The sequence below is a fragment of the Micromys minutus genome (genome assembly GCF_963924665.1).
Source record: "Micromys minutus genome assembly, chromosome: 20".
In the NCBI taxonomy this organism is placed as follows: Eukaryota; Metazoa; Chordata; class Mammalia; order Rodentia; family Muridae; genus Micromys; species Micromys minutus.
The window spans coordinates 45,807,669-45,823,567 of record NC_137955.1 but is presented as its reverse complement, the minus strand read 5'-3'; positions in this window follow the sequence as shown (position 1 = coordinate 45,823,567).

Here is a 15,899-nt window from a genome sequence, read left to right as displayed (position 1 = left end):
CTGGCTCGCATCACCATTTGTGACTTCTGCCATCTCCACGGGCTAGTTAAAGCTCTGATTCATGTGTGAACCACTCAGGCCATATGGGGTAGGCAACTCAGCTAGGCCTGCAGCTTTCTAGTCCAATTTTATCAAGTGCAAGAAAACAGGCTTCTGTACCATATCTTTTTTTTTTTTTTTTTTTTTTTTTTGATGACTAGTTAGCAGCTGCGTTTAAATTCGCATATTTTTCATTTTCCAAAATAGAATCTGACTTACTCATAGTAAAAGTTACAGTTATTAAAAATTATCATCCCAGTCATAGGCCTTAGGGTAGACCGGATATTGTTACTTTGCTAAATGGTCAGTTGACAGAATTTTCTTCTGAGCATTTATGTTTATACCATAGACCTGGGCTGCTCACAACTTTGTTTGCACTGGGCAGCAGTCAGTGGGGAGAGAGGTGCATGACTGGCCAAAGGGCTGAGTGTACTAGGCCACTTCTTACACACAACAAAGGAAGCGGAGCAGGAATCTGGAAGGAGTGCTGTCTTCTGGACATGAAGTAGCTGTCACAACCATGAATTCACAACAGGAGAGTTGTCTGCACAAGACCTGCACAATATCAAGCCAGTCAAAAATCCTAGCATGGTAGGGTAGATGATCACCAAGCCCCTCCCCTTCCTAAGGAGATGTTAGCAGCTGATAGGCTGATAGTTATTGAGTTATTAGGAGAGAAAGAATATCTCTCTCTCTCTCTCTCTCTCTCTCTCTCTCTCTCTCTCTCTCTTTCATTCTCTCTCTAATATAGCCACTTCTCATACCCCAGCAGATGGTGTCACATCCATGCATGTATGGGCAGTATTAACTGAACTTAGTGGGTTGTAAAAAAATAAGAATTTTTTTAAAGTTTTGGGAAAAGGGATTTTGAAGGGAACATGGGAGGAGGTATAGTGGGGAAATGGATGGAGGTAGATATGATTATACTCCATTGTGTGTATGGATAAAATTCTCAAGAAAAAGGATTAAAGAAAACAACTTTTTAAATAGTCCTGGTGGCCAATGAGATGACTCATTGGTAAAGGCACTTGCCAGCTCATTGGTAAAGGCACTTGCCAGAAAACCAGTTCTCTGGCATTCCCAGGCACACTGTGGCACTCGCAGCCTCTAAACAACAGCTTAGACGGTCCCTGCCTTGCCGCATATGCCTCCAGGAACAACCCCTGGGTCTGTGCTCTCAAACCTTCCCACCGCAGTGCCTAACAGCAGCTGGTAGCAGTGTCCAAAGGCAGACAGGAAGCTCTGCCAAACGTGTCTGTTGCTCCTTCCATTCCTGTTCTCTTGTATGTAATGAATTTGGGGCACACTCTGCAGATAATTAGGGCTGTTCTAGTAAAATGGTGGAGTCTGGTTCAAGTGATTTTATCAGTGGGGAACGTGTGCCACCCGGATCAGAAACAAAGTGTGTCCTTTAACAAAGAATTTAATGGGAAAAGATCACAGGTATCCAGTATTGTTTGCCTTTGAAAGCAGATAGTAACTAACACCTCAGACCTAAGCAGCAATAGGAAGTGTTTAGGCTTCTGAGGAAAGGGGTCTCCATGAGCTGGCACAGAAGCCTGTGTGAGTATTACTGGGAGGTCAGCAAGTAGTCAGACTAGTTCTAGACAAGTTGAGAAACTGAAATATAAAGGCAAGCATTGGGCTGGAGAGATGGCTCAGCGGTTAAGAGCACTGACTGTTCTTCCCAAGGTCCAGAGTTCAATTCCCAGCAACCACATGGTGGCTCACAACCATCTGTAATGGGATCTGATGCCCTCTTCTGGTGGGTCTGAAGACAGCTACAGTGTACTCATACATGAAGTAAATAAAATAAAATTTTTAAAAAGGAAAGAATTGCTTCAGAAAGACGAATGGAGTCACTGGACTCCAGGGTCAGGAAGAGGAAACATGGAAGAGGAGGGTCTTCCCACACCAAGCTTGCAGACTCTTTCTAGCACACATCTTGGCAGGATCTATGGGGAAGCAGAGCAGCAAAGTGTGTGCAGACACCGAGTGGGCAACACCAGCCTAAGGAAGGAGGCAACATTGAATAGTCACCACATGTCCTCTCTGCCCAAGGCAGTTCCAATTGATGCTCTAGGGGGAAAAATGGCCATGACTTTCATTCCATAGCTATATTTCACTCCACCAAGCAATTTAGAGGTTTGACCAACTGAGGGACCCTAGGGGCTTTTACAGTCCCACTGAGGGTCTTACAGCTCCCCTCTTCCACTAAGAGCTGTTATGGTCCCTCATCCTCCAAGAAGGATTGCCTCAACCTTATCTGGGCAGCCCCTAGAATGTAGAGGAAGAGTCTTAATATATGACCCAGGCAGGTGCCAAAACAGTACTTCCTGGGGAGAAGTGTCTTATCTGGGCAGCCCCAGAATGTAGGGCATAGGTCCTGAGATGCAACCCACGTTGGCAGCAGCAGTCGATTTAGAAGTCAACTAAACACACCAATGCTTGCATGCCTAGTCACCATCGCTGCAGCCCACCCATTACTAAGTGTATAAAAACTATACTGATGGAGGGCTTGGGGTTGACTCTCCTCTGGAGGTAGGCCACCCCGGTGCACTGGACTAATAAACCTCTTGCTTTTGCATCGATCCCCTATCTCTCATCTCATTTGTGGGAGCCTCAGATAGATAAGACTCAATTTGGGTCTTACATAACTGGACAAGAAGACAGGAAGTAGACACTGGGGCCACCAGCTTTTCTGTACCAGTGCAACCGTTTTCTATAAGAAATTGGACCAACCCATTCCAATGGGTTGGAATTACAACCCATTCCACTCTGTAATTCTTGGAGATCAATATGGAGAAAGAAGTTCACCTGCTTTCAGTATTGTTTTGAAGGGACCCTAATGCCATGAGATAGGAGAAAGAAACAAAAGTTAGAATAGGGCTATAGTAGAAGCAAACTGCTGAGTCCAGCACTCTGGAGGCAGGGCAGACAGATCTATGCATAGCTGAAGCTAGCCCAGTCTACATACAACGTTCTGGATCAGCCAAGGCTACATACATAGTAAAAACCTGTCTTACAAAAGGAAAAAAAAAAAGAGGAGAAGGAATAGGATTGGGAGAAAGAGGAGGAGAAAGAGGAGGAAAATAGGAAGAGGATGAAGCAGAATAGGAGGGGAAGAAGAGGAGGAGAAGAGGAGGAAGAAGCATAATAGAAGAAATACAAAGATGCCAGTCTAGCAATGGGTGTGTAAAGGAAGTGCACAGCAGGAGCCTGCCCAGCATCTCTGTGACTCTGACCATGCACAACGGCCCCTTAATGGTGTCTAGTGGCTGGGACTTGGAAGCTCTGTGTGTACTATAACTCCTGCATAGGCTGGAGACCGAATGGGCACCAGTCCACTTCAAGGGAAGCCAGCCGTCTGTAGGAACCAGCCCGAGTCCTGGTGCAGAAACCTAATCTTCTGTTCCCCTCAGGGCTGTCAAAACGGAAGATGAGGGGCCTGTGCACATTGCCATCTGCCACAAAGCATTTCTTGACATTCAACTCCCTTCCTATAGATGAAATACTCGGTACTTCTTGGCAGAATGGTGTTATTCCAATGCGTACGTATAACTCACTCCCATGCTGTGGGACGATTGCTTCTGACTGGATTGCAGAAAAGGCAGGTGACAGCTCTGTGGCTCAACTTTGTGTGTGTAGGGGGGGACATCAAAACACTATCCCCCATAGCTCTCCCTTGAATATGGTGACAAATCACCTGATAATTAAATATCCTTTTCAAGATACTGTGGCCAACTTAATGAGGGCCAAACCCATCCTAACAGATTGTTAATCTGAGCTGGAAGGTCTTTTTTTTTTTTCCCTTTGTCTCGTTTCCAAAGATTTTTATTGCTATAAGATATTTGGTTATACTCTTTATTAGGCTGATAAGTTTTGGATTGCTTTTCATTTTATTATCACATTAGTTCCTTCTTAATGGTTTTACTGGAACTCAGAAGTCTCCTGAGTTTTAATAACCTCTCTTTTTTCAGTACTTATAGTCATGGAATTAATTGTACAGAATCATGATCCTTCAGTGAATGTGTCACTGGGCCAAAAAAAAGGGGGAAATTCAGTAAGAAGAATTGGACCTTGAAGAGTGATTAACGAGTCATCCTGCTGCGGATTTCTTGCTTGCAGACTTTCCTTTGCTTTGCAGAGGCAGAATTTCCCCTCTCTCTACCTTAAGAATTTCACTCAGACTAAGTACTTCAGAATTCTCTGGAGTGGGGAACAGTACAGTCAACTGTCTGGGCATCAGCTAAATTGTTTTGAACCTGTAAAAGGTCTTCTCTTACCTGCCTAAGAGTAATCTGTCGATTGCTGTGTTTAATGGATGATAACATTAATACGTGTGAGAGGAAATTGCCATGTTATCAGTAGCCAAAGTTTCTTTGCATCTTATTTTCCCGCTAATTTTCCTTGCTCCGTGGTGATAATAATCCTCCTAAGAATAAATACCTACTAATTAGAATACTGAGGTCAAATCTTCTTTACTAAGTCACAATTCAATTAATACGAAATAATATTGAAAGAACAAATGTCAGCTGCAGAAGGTTCTAAAAGAGCATATAATTTCCATAAGTTCTTGGATATTGGGAAACAATGAGAGTGCCGAGTGGAAATAGTCAGGTGTCCCAAAAGGACAAAGAATTAAACTCCAGATTATGGAAATCAGAGTCAGGCAAATGAAATCATAGCTACCAAATAAATCACCATCAAGCAAATAAATATGTTTAATGATTAGAAACCTTTATTTTCACCGGTATATAACTAGATATACAGACAGATGGATGGATAGACGATGGATGATAAACAGGTACTTTTGTTAATACCTCTCCAGCAGCCACATCTGAGAACATTACATCACGCCAAAATCTCCCTTCTAAGTCTAACCCATAATGGATGCTCAATGAATGTGTACCAAATGAGTGGGTTTGTACAACTAAAGGATTTAATCAGGTAAAAGGAACTGAGCCCATCAAAAATGACTCCTTGGTCTAACAAGGCTGAAAGTTTTTCAGGCAGTCAATTATTAACGAAGTTTATTTTCCAGGATCTGAGTTATTCCTAAAGATAAGTAAGCAAGGTATTAAGATGAGAACCAAATTAAAAGAGGATTATTAACATCTTCAAAAGTCCATATAACCATATGGCTTCACTAGTGGATTTTACAAAATGCTTAAAGAATAATTAACTAAGAATACCTCAAAATTTCTACAAAATAAACATCAAGAATATTGAAGAGGCCGGATAGGGTGGCTCATGCCTCGCAGCCTCGGGGGCTAAAGGCTGCAGAACTGCCTGGGCTCGAGGCCAGACTGACGAAACAAAACACAAGTCTGTCAGGGAAGAGGCAACCTTTCCAAGCTCATTCTGCGTCCAGCGCTACTCTAATACCAAAAGGAGACAACGTCGTCGTGAGACTAGAAACCCGCATGGCAGCACCCTTTAGGGCTACAATCTCAAATCCTTAACTAAGCAAAAGAAAAAAGAAAGAAAAAAATTACCATAACCAAGTAAGACCTATCCAAAGATCACGAGACTGATTCAATACATGAAGGACTACCCAAGTAATACATCATAGAGAGAGAGAAGGGGGAAACACACACACACACACACACACACACACACACACACACTTACTCCACACTTTAAAAACAAAAATTAACCCAAAGTGGATCACAGACCTAAAGGTATAAAACTTCTCAAATTAAATATACCAGAAAAGACTGTGACCTTGACAAAGATTTCTTAGACATACCGAAAGCACACTTCAATTATTTCAAAAATGTAATTAAATGTAACTATCAAAATTTAAAACCCTGCTCTACCAAAAAAAAAAAAAAAAGCGTTAAATGATAAAGAGAAATACCAGACTGGGAGAAATATTGGCAAAACATACGCCTGATAAGGAATTTGTCTTCTACCTATCAGAGCTCAGTAAGAAATAAATAATCCAGAACTTTAAAGACACAAAAGCTTTGCACAGTTATTTCACTCGGGGCAGCAAAAGCCTATGAGATGCTCCACTGTGTGCATCACATCCTGAGGTGTTCCACAGTGTATGTCTGAGGAGATGTCCCACGGCTTACGTCACAAGAAGGGAGTAGAATATGCTAGAAGGACGGGTCAGGAGGGCTGAGGCGGGAGCACCTGCCACTCTCCCAAGCTGCTAGACACAGTCTGATGCTTTCCTATAAAGCTGTCACGTCCCGAGCAACCTTTCTCCTGGTCCTTTTATTTGTAATCATCAAAAAAAAAAAAAAAACAGAGCATAAGAAAGGAAGTGATTTTGTTTCTACTGGTGAATAGGTCAGCAAACTGGAGCACATCCACATAGTGGACCCTCCTCAGTAACACGAAGGAATCTCAAATGCATGAGCCTCAGAAGGAGCCAGTTCAAAGCGCTACTCTCCATGACGTCACGCAGGCAACTCGGAGGCGCAGAAAATGGACCAGTGGTTGCCAGGCAGGACCTGGAGCCAGGTGCCATCTTTAAAGGGACACAAAGGAATCTTGTGAATAATGGATTCGTTCTGTGTCTTAATTGTGGTGCTAATCACATGACTGTGGATTGTTAAAATCCACAGTGCCATGAACCATACGGTGTGAATTTTTCCACGTCAATATTTTACTACAAACGCCTTCAAGGGTGAGCTTACATGTGAAGTATTTGTATATGTTGCTATTACCAGGCTACACACAGAAGATATTCCAGTTTCTTAGGACAGACTACTAGTTTCTCTGAATAAAGGACTGAAGCCTGACAGGAAAATATCAAGCTTGCTCTGAAACCTCCTCCTACTGTGAAAAAAAAGAATGTTCCGACATGGCACATCGCTGTTCCTCCTCTCCCCGCACAAACAAGCCGAGCATAAACCTTCTCTCTTGTTTGTGTTCTGGCGATAGTTCATTTGCTTTATCATAATTCATCTGAATTGTTTCTTACTAGATGGCAGCTTTCAGGATCTGACTAGAAGTTATATGGATGCTCTGAAATCTCTGTTTATTGATATCAGTCTGGACATAATCTACTGTGTTTGATAGCGGAGCGATGCTTTCTGTTCAAAATAAAAAGGCAGAACCATCTGTTTCCCCAGAAACGCTCCATGTGCAGGATCAAATGTCATGTCTTAAGTGGCACCAAAGTTTTAAAAGGAAAAAAAAAAAAAAAAAAAAAAAAAAAAAACCATCACATGAAGAAGTAAGCGGCAAACAACCGAAAGTACAACATCCCCACGCGAGCGGACTGACCGGCTGAGCAAAGCCTGAGTCTACAGCACATTCATCTCATCTGGAGAAGTGCCGAGCGTCCGAGGAGCTCCTCTTTGCCTCTCAGCACTAATAGGGAAAATGTTTTCCTTTCATTTACTGAGAACCACAGAGATGCTGTATCAGCAGACAGGCCACGACTCAAAACACACACGGGGGGGGGGGGGGGGGGGGGGGGGGGGGGGGATATGCTGCCTAGCACATTGTAAGCAAAACAAAAAGGTTTCCTTGGGGCCTGAATTTTACGATCTAAAGTTGAATTCTGGCCTCCCCCCGCCCCCCAGGACAGACGTGTGTACAAACGGACAGAGAGTTCGCACTGGAGCAACGCCAGGCTGAATGGCAGGGAGAGGAAGGTAAAAGCAGCCCAGCTTTCCAGTAGATGAAAAACTGTCAAGTAGAAGAGAATTAGTTACGTGTAAATAAAAGCAGGAATATAACAAATGGTTAGTAGAAAAAATTCTCCCAGTTAATCATTTGCTAAAAGTAAATTTTTACATAAAAATTCCAAATTTCAAGCCAGCTTGCTGCCAAAGCTGCCAGCCAGAGTTTGGCGCCTGGGATCTACCTGATGAAAGGGGAGAGCTAGCTGCCATAAGCTGCCCTCTGACCTCCACACACTGGTATGTACACCTGTGACAAACAAATGAACGGAACTTAGCAGTTATACATTCCTGGGGCTGGAGAGAGCCCATTATCTCAGGAAGAAGCTAGTGCTGCTAGAACTCTTCGTTAGGGTCTAACTGCTGTGAACAGACACCATGACCAAGGCAACTCCTATAATACAGACAATATTTAATTGGGGCTGGCTCACGGGTTCAGAGGTTCAGTCTATTATCATCAAGGTGGGAACATGGCAGCATCCAGGCAGGCGTGGTGCAGGAGGAGCTGAGAGTTCTACACCTTCATCTGAAGGCTGCTAGAAGACTGACTTCCAGGCAGCTAGGACGAGGATATTCAAGTCCATGCCCACAGCAACACACCTACTCCAACATGGCTACACCCCTAACAGCGACACTCTCTGGGCCAATCATATACAAACCATCACAAACTCCATGGTTAAAGAAACATTTAAAAGGCTGAACAAGCAGTAAAATGTATTCCAACTAGGGGTTTATAACCTACAGAGGAACAACGCTGCTGTTACCTGCCTATGTGGATAAGGCTCCCAAGTCCTTGGCCCCCTGAGTTAACCTGGGACAAACTACCCTAGGCAGTTTTGTTTGAGCAAGGATCCTCTGTGGTGCCATACCCAGCTCATGAATAAATGTGTATTCTCACAAGTTAGAGCCTCTGAAGGGTGAATTCTTGACAACAAGACAGCAATAGGAGATTTCTCCTGTTGGCCCAGTGCAAAGTGAACAGTCTCTCATTAGCGGTGTTCGTGTTATTTTTCTATTGCTGTGATAAAAACATGACCAAGGTAAGTTATCGAAGGGGGGCTGTATAGAGGTTTGTGGTTCCAGAAGGGTAAGAGTCCATTCTTGTGTGTGCCATTGTGCCATAAGAGTGGGTCCACGGTAGAGAAGGGCACGCATGGAGGGAAGTTGGAGCAGGATTCTGAGGGCTAACATCTTGAAGGGCAAGCAAGAGGCACAGGGCGAACTAGGAATGTTGAGTCTAAATTCTCAAAGCCTACATCCTAGCGATGTGCTTCTCCCATCCAGGTCATGCCTTGTAAACCTCTCGGACAGTGCCACCAACTAGCAGCCAAGTGTCCAAATGTCCCATAGCGAGGGGACATTCTCACTCAGTGCGGTGCTAGTCTCTCCAACAATAGCAGCTGACTTTCTACTTACCGCATCCACAGCAGTAAGCCCACTCACACTCCTTCCTCCCCAACCTTCACACCCCTCATCCCCAGCTCCACCTGTTGCTCCTCCCTGTCAAGCCAGATAAAGTGAGCAACAGTCACCCCAAAGTCTGGATGCTCTCCCACCCGAGCAATAGTCACCCCAAAGTCTGCAGGCTCTCCCGCCCTGAGATTCCCTCTGCTGAAGCAACTAGTCCGTTGCTTTCTAATTAAGCCTTAGTTTCTTGAGACACCGGCAGCATTCAGGCAGGTTCTTTGTTGGAATATAGCAAGGTGGCCTGTCATTCCTTCCTGATGAGAGTCCCTGTGCCCCTCTGAGACTTCATAAGCCAGGTCTTCATCATCTGTGCCTCTCCACACTCTGGTCTTCTAAACCCCACCCCTAGAATACCCCATTAAGCTCTGCTTACAAGTCTGTGTCTTTATTACCCAAAGCTCCAAACTCTTCCACATCTATCTCAGAGCCTAGTTTCAAAGACGCAAATTTTATGATAAGAATTTATCTTTTTTATCACAATTACCCCACTTACGGCAACAATTGTCTGTATTGGCTACTCACTATGAAAAAATACCTCACAAAAGCAATTTAAGGCAATGTCTTAGTCAGGGTTTCTATTCCTGCACAAGCATCATTGAGGTGAAATCTTCTGGGAAGTGTTTTCTGAGAGCACAAACAGACTGTGTTCCAGAGATAGCCAAGGTTGTACCTCATGCTGTGGCTAGACTTGGTAATGTGTAAGAGTCACCCAGGTGGTACTGGTTTTGTAGGAATGAAGGGGTCATGAAAAGCAGCTGAGGCTTGGCACCGTGAGAGGCCATGGAAGGCCATTGGTGAAGGTGCAGCCTCAGTTGCAATTAGTGCCCCAGGACTGACAGTAGTGTTTTGGAGATGCCAGTACCATGAGATGACCACCAAGAACAGCAGCAGCAGTGGAGAACAGGCAGCTGGAGCCTAGAAGACAAGGTATGTGCTACAAAGGGCAGAGCTGGAGAAGTGACCCAAGTCCTTGGAGGAGCCCAGAAGTTCTTAAGTTGAATCCCAAACATTGGATGGTTAGAGATTGATTTTGCTTTTGATTGTGACTGTGCCCTGATATTTTTCCCTCTTGAAGGAAGAAGTGGAGCCCACAGTTAAGACTTTGAATTGTAAAAAGAGTTTGATTTTTAAAAGAGACTTGATGTTTTAAAGGTATTGCAATTTTAATATGTAAGAATTTGTAAAGACTATGAGACTCTTAAGGTTATTTAGATCTTGGGGATAAACAAGAAAGTAAGGGTTGAGGCTTAATAGTAATGTGTTTGTGTGTCAAGTTGACAAGGGGTCAGTTGTACTGGCTGGTTTTGTGTCAATTTGACACAAGCTGGAGTTATCACAGAGAAAGAGCCTCCATTGAAGATATACCTCCATGAGATCCTGCTGTAAGGCATTTTCTCAACTAGTGATCAAGAGGAGATGGTCCAGCCCACTGTGGGTGGTGCCATCCCTGGGCTGGTAGACCTGGGTTCTATAAGAAAGCAAGTTTAGCAAACCAGAGGAAGCAAGCCAGTAAGCAGCATCCCTCCATGGATTCTGCATCAGCTCCTGCTTCCTGAACTGCTTGGGTTCCAGTCCTGACTTCCTTTGGTGTTGGACAGTGATATGGAAGTGTAAGCTGAATAAACCCTTCCCTCACCAACTTGCTTCTTGGTCATAATGTTTTGTGCAGGGATAGAAAGCCTGATTAAGACAGGCAAGAAGGATTTGTTATGGCTTACAGTTTGAGGATACCGCCCATCACTCTGAGGATTTTGTGGCAGCCCAGGCTTGAAGCAGCTGGTCACAGCACAGCTGCAGTCACCAATGGCGGGGTCTGCTCACTCTTGCCTTTGTTTGCATTTGTTTTTTCTCAGCCCAGGACCTCACTCCATGCAACAGTTCTCCTCACACCCAGATGAGTCTTCCATCCTCAGTTAAAACTCTCAGGAAACATCCCCACAGATATATCTAGAGGATTTTTCTCTAGATGATATCAAATGCTGTTGAGTTGACAAGGAGGCTTAACCACCATACTCCCAAATGCACACGCTGACCTCAAACACCCAGCATCTCAGAGTCTGACACTGTTTGTAGTTAAGTTGTCTTAGGTAGGGTTCCCACTGCTATGAAGAGTCACCCTGACCCCGGGCAACTCTTATACAGACAAACATTTAACTGGGGCTGGCTTACAGGTTCAGAGGTTCAGTCCTTTTCATCATGGCAGGAAGCATGGCAGCATTCAGGCAGACTTGGTGCTAAAGAAAGAGCAGAGAGTTCTGCATCTTGATTCAAAGGCAACCAAGAGAGACTGGCATCTTCAGGCAGCTAGGAGGAAGCTCTCTTCTACACTGGGTGGTGCCTGAGCATAGGAGGAGACCTCCAAAGCCCAACCCCACAGTGACACACTTTTTCCAACAGGGCCACACCTTCTAACAATACCACTCCCTATGGGTCAGGTATTTCAGACTACGGTACGTTAGAGGTGAATAAGGATGAGGAAGACGGCTGACCATGCTCAAGGCAGCAGTGCTGGGCAAGGAGGATGACATGAGTTTGGACTCCTAACCTACATCTAAAGACTAGTTAACAGCTAGTTAGGGTTAACAGAGGGTTAACAGCTATACCACCAGTGTCAAGGAGCATGGGGAAGCCACCTGAGACTTGCTGCCAAATTTAGCCAAATCCATAACTTAGGTTCAGTGAGAAACCTTGTCTCAAGAAATAAGCTGAAGAGAGCCATAGAGGAACCCACTCAACATGAACCTCTGACTTCCACAGGAACGTGCATCTCCCAGTACATAGGCATGCATACCCCAACATGCACATAACCTGGACGCACAGACAGGCACATAAACACACACACACACACACACACACATTTAAATGGGGTTATTAGAGTGAAACATGAAACACACATACACACACAGAGAAAGACACAAACACATACACACACACACACACACGATGAGTAAGTGTTAATTGAGTTATTAGAGTGAATCCTAATCCAATCTGTCTGTCTTATTAGGAGAGCAGACTAGGGTGAGGACCCAACAAGAAGGTAACTATCCAGAGCCAAGGAGAAAATCTCTGGAGAGAACAATCCTGTGGGAACTTGGACTTTCCACAGCAGCCTCCCGAAGTGAGTAACCCCCAGTCTATACAAACTGTCATGGCAGCCCCAGCTCATGGAGACACATGCCGGGGATGCTGGTTTCCTGATATACATGATGTGTTTGCACTGGAGTGTCTGAGAGTGGGAGAGACTATAAAGCAGTTCTGTTCTTAGAAGACACTGCTTCACTAACATTCTTTAAACTGGGGGCAAGAAACCTGTCAGACCTGCAGCCTTATCCTCCGGGCATGTGCCTTCAATCAAGGACCACCCTTTGCCTACGAATCCAGAGAGGCTTAGAACCCACACTTCGGAGCTGCTGAGACACTGCTAAATATCCGAGTTCATGCAGTCAGAGGGGTTGGCTCATAGCAGCAGTGCCTTCGCCATGGCCTGGCCAGGAAGAGCAGATGAGGAAACCGTGTGTCTTTCCAGTCAGCCAGGATCAGAGACTAAGCACTGAGTGTGCCTTGCCAAATGTGTTACTTAGACTGAATGACTTAGTTTACCCAGAAGAGAAATGCCATGGCTGTACTGCAGAATTCACACAATTGAATTCTTTCTCTATATTTCTGAAACAAGGTTTCCTGTAATGCAGGCTGTCCTTAAAGGTATTGTGTAGCCAAGTATGACCTTGAACTCCTGACCTTCGACCTCTGTCTCCCAAGTGTGGAATTACAGCTGTGTACCACATCTGTGAAATCCCCCTGTGTTTAAGGCCTGTAGTGAACAGTTAACATATGACAGCAATCACTATCAGTTGCTCTGCTACATAGTTCTCATAACTGACATGTTCAGGAAGAGGAGCCCCACATGGGCCTTCTTTGCCCTTCTAGGCTGCCATGGGTATGCAGCATGGTAAGAGGGGATTGCAGAAAAAAGTGACATCTCTCCATTACAAATTAACTTTGTTCAGTCTTACCAAAGTCAGAGCTATGCTAAAGAGATTCTTTGACAAAATGCAAACACCTTTGAAGATAGCACTAATTAATCTAACACTTAAGTGAATATGTGAACAAGAGTCCGTGTGCTCTGTAGCACACTAGGGACAGAGGCAGAATGACAAAAAGCCAGACACTTTGCCTGCCTTGTGACTTTGCCAACTGCTTACAGGGATTTAGTCTAATGCCTTCTGCCACACTGTCACATCACACATACACACACATGCTCACACATACACACATGCTCATACTCAACATACACACACACACATGCTCACACTCACACACACATACACACATGAATGCTCACACACATGCACACACACACACATGCTCACACACACTCACATGCTCACACTCACACACAAGTGTGCATACACACTACAGAATGGAATTTAAAGCAAACCCTACAAGACCCCACTACCTAATGTATCCAGCAAAACTGCAGAGATGTGTGCAATTTTCCGAGACTATTCTGGAGCTTGGGTTTTCGTAACAGCTTGGCCCTGCTGCTTGTCTTCCATCCTGCAAAATGGCAGAGAAGAAAACTCACTCAGCATCCCCCTTCCACCCTTAGATTAAACCTGGAGATCAATGAGCCATTGTTTGATCAATCCTTCCTGGATAATGTTCACGCCATAATATTAAATTAGAAAAATAAGACCTCTAATTTCCCCACCTATAAAAGTTATACGGTCCTTTTGCTCGTGTTCAATTTGTATTAGCTCATTGAGTCACAAGTATGCGGCTTCCAGGAGACTCATAATGTGTCATTATTACAGAGCGCTTCAGTCTAAGGTGTTCTGCCTAAGAGGACTCTCCAGCCACTAGAGGCTTCTAAGCTGAGAGACATCATTGTGCTGTTTAGACGCAGCTGCTCTTTCCTTTACACAAACACCCACCTTCCTACTTAAGTATTTATGCTCCACATATCTTTAGGGATAAGAAGTTCCCTGTGCTTAATACCTGTTTGAGCAAAAGCTATTTTTATTGGTTCTAAAAATTACTTGTTTTATAAATGGTGTCCTTCCAGGAATAGTTCCCTTGATCTCAGCAAATAAGGGCAGACTGGGCTCTGTTCCCAAGGGCCTCTGGTCCTGTGGGCTGGCTCCTCCTACTTGGGACTGTGACTCGAAGTCAACTTGTCCTTCCAGTGAGCCCTGAACTCCCTCTGACCTCGGCCTTAGCTGTCTGTGCCCGTCCTTCAAGTTCCCTAATCTATCATGGAGCCCAAATAGCTCCTTGCCTCTTTCAGCCAGCAAACCGTCCACCAGCCAACTATGCACAGGGGAGGTTTGAAAGGATGCTTGGTGTCCATACGATTGCTCTCCTGACAGGGCTGGGAATGGACAGCATCCCTTAAAGGAGGATAAGGAACCATCAGTGAACTATACTGATGAGAGGATTCAAAAGCTGTGTCCACCAGCCAGCAAAAGGCTCAGTGAGTAAAAGGCCCTTGTCACCCTGCCCCATGATCTGTGTTTGATCTCTAGGACCCACATGGTAGGAAAACTGACTCCTATAAATTGTCCTCTGACCAACACGTGTGTAATTAACTCCCGACTCCCCCCGCTCACGCACACACACACATACAATAACATAAAAGGTATTTTTTAAGTGAGCTTTGTCCATTGTAGTTAAACCACTTCCCAAAAGTTTGGAGCCCAGCATTCCCGAGCTTCACTTCATGGCTGTTCTGGTATAATTTAACCTCATTCATTAGCATCTCAACATTGTGACCAGTTTGCTTTGCAAAAATTTTATTTAAAAAAAAAAAAAAGTCTTGAGAAACTTGCATCTGTGAGGATGGGAAGTTTTGTCAGAATATATTGACCTTAGAGGTCTGTTCAAATGATACGGGAGGCCCTAGGAAGACTGGGGAAAACCGTCACTTTGGTTCATTTCATGACTCAGATGTGCTGCAAAGATTGCTTCTGCAACATCCCCACCAAGTGGTTGTCCAGCGCTTTCTGTCAACAGGAAGAAACTTTGACGCAGGGTAAGTCTAACCTCAGGTGACTCCATGGAGCACATTTCTCCTTGTCCACATCTGCGCCAGGCTCTTCAACGCTCTCCAAAGCTCTCAGCACAGCCTTACACCAGGGCGGAGGAGCACACTGAGGAGCTCTGGCTCATTAGCAAGGACTCCTTGGGTGGTGGCACTGGCCCTTGCACATGCCAGGCCAAAGCTGGCCCAAGAGCTTTTAGCTTCTTTAGCTTTGGATGTTATCAAGTTGTCACTGGTCCCTGATCCCAATCTGTTTAGACATGAACTGTATTTCTGGCATTTAACTTAGTAGCTCTCATGAACAAACTCAGTGTCCTTAACCTAGTAACCAATAAAAATTCAATCTAGCCAGAGAGGAAAAGCCATACTTCCCGGTACAGAAGTTCCTTGTCACACTGTTTACCTAACAAAGCACCATCTTAAAGAATAGTTCACAGCCTTGAAGAAGCTGGTCAGTACACTTCTATGGATCTCTGAGGTCACAGGACCTGACATCCGTTGAGTCTCACCATAGTAAACTATAAATGACTGCAGCTTGATGCCTTCAAACCCATCAGAAACATATATAGAAACCTGTGAAATACCTCCAAGGTCCCAAAGACCCTACATCTCCTCACCACATCTGTGTGGCAAGGAGCAGGGCTGATCCCTCTCAAAAGTGTCTGGAATATTACAGCAGTAACTAGAGCAGGAGGCGAGAGGAAGAA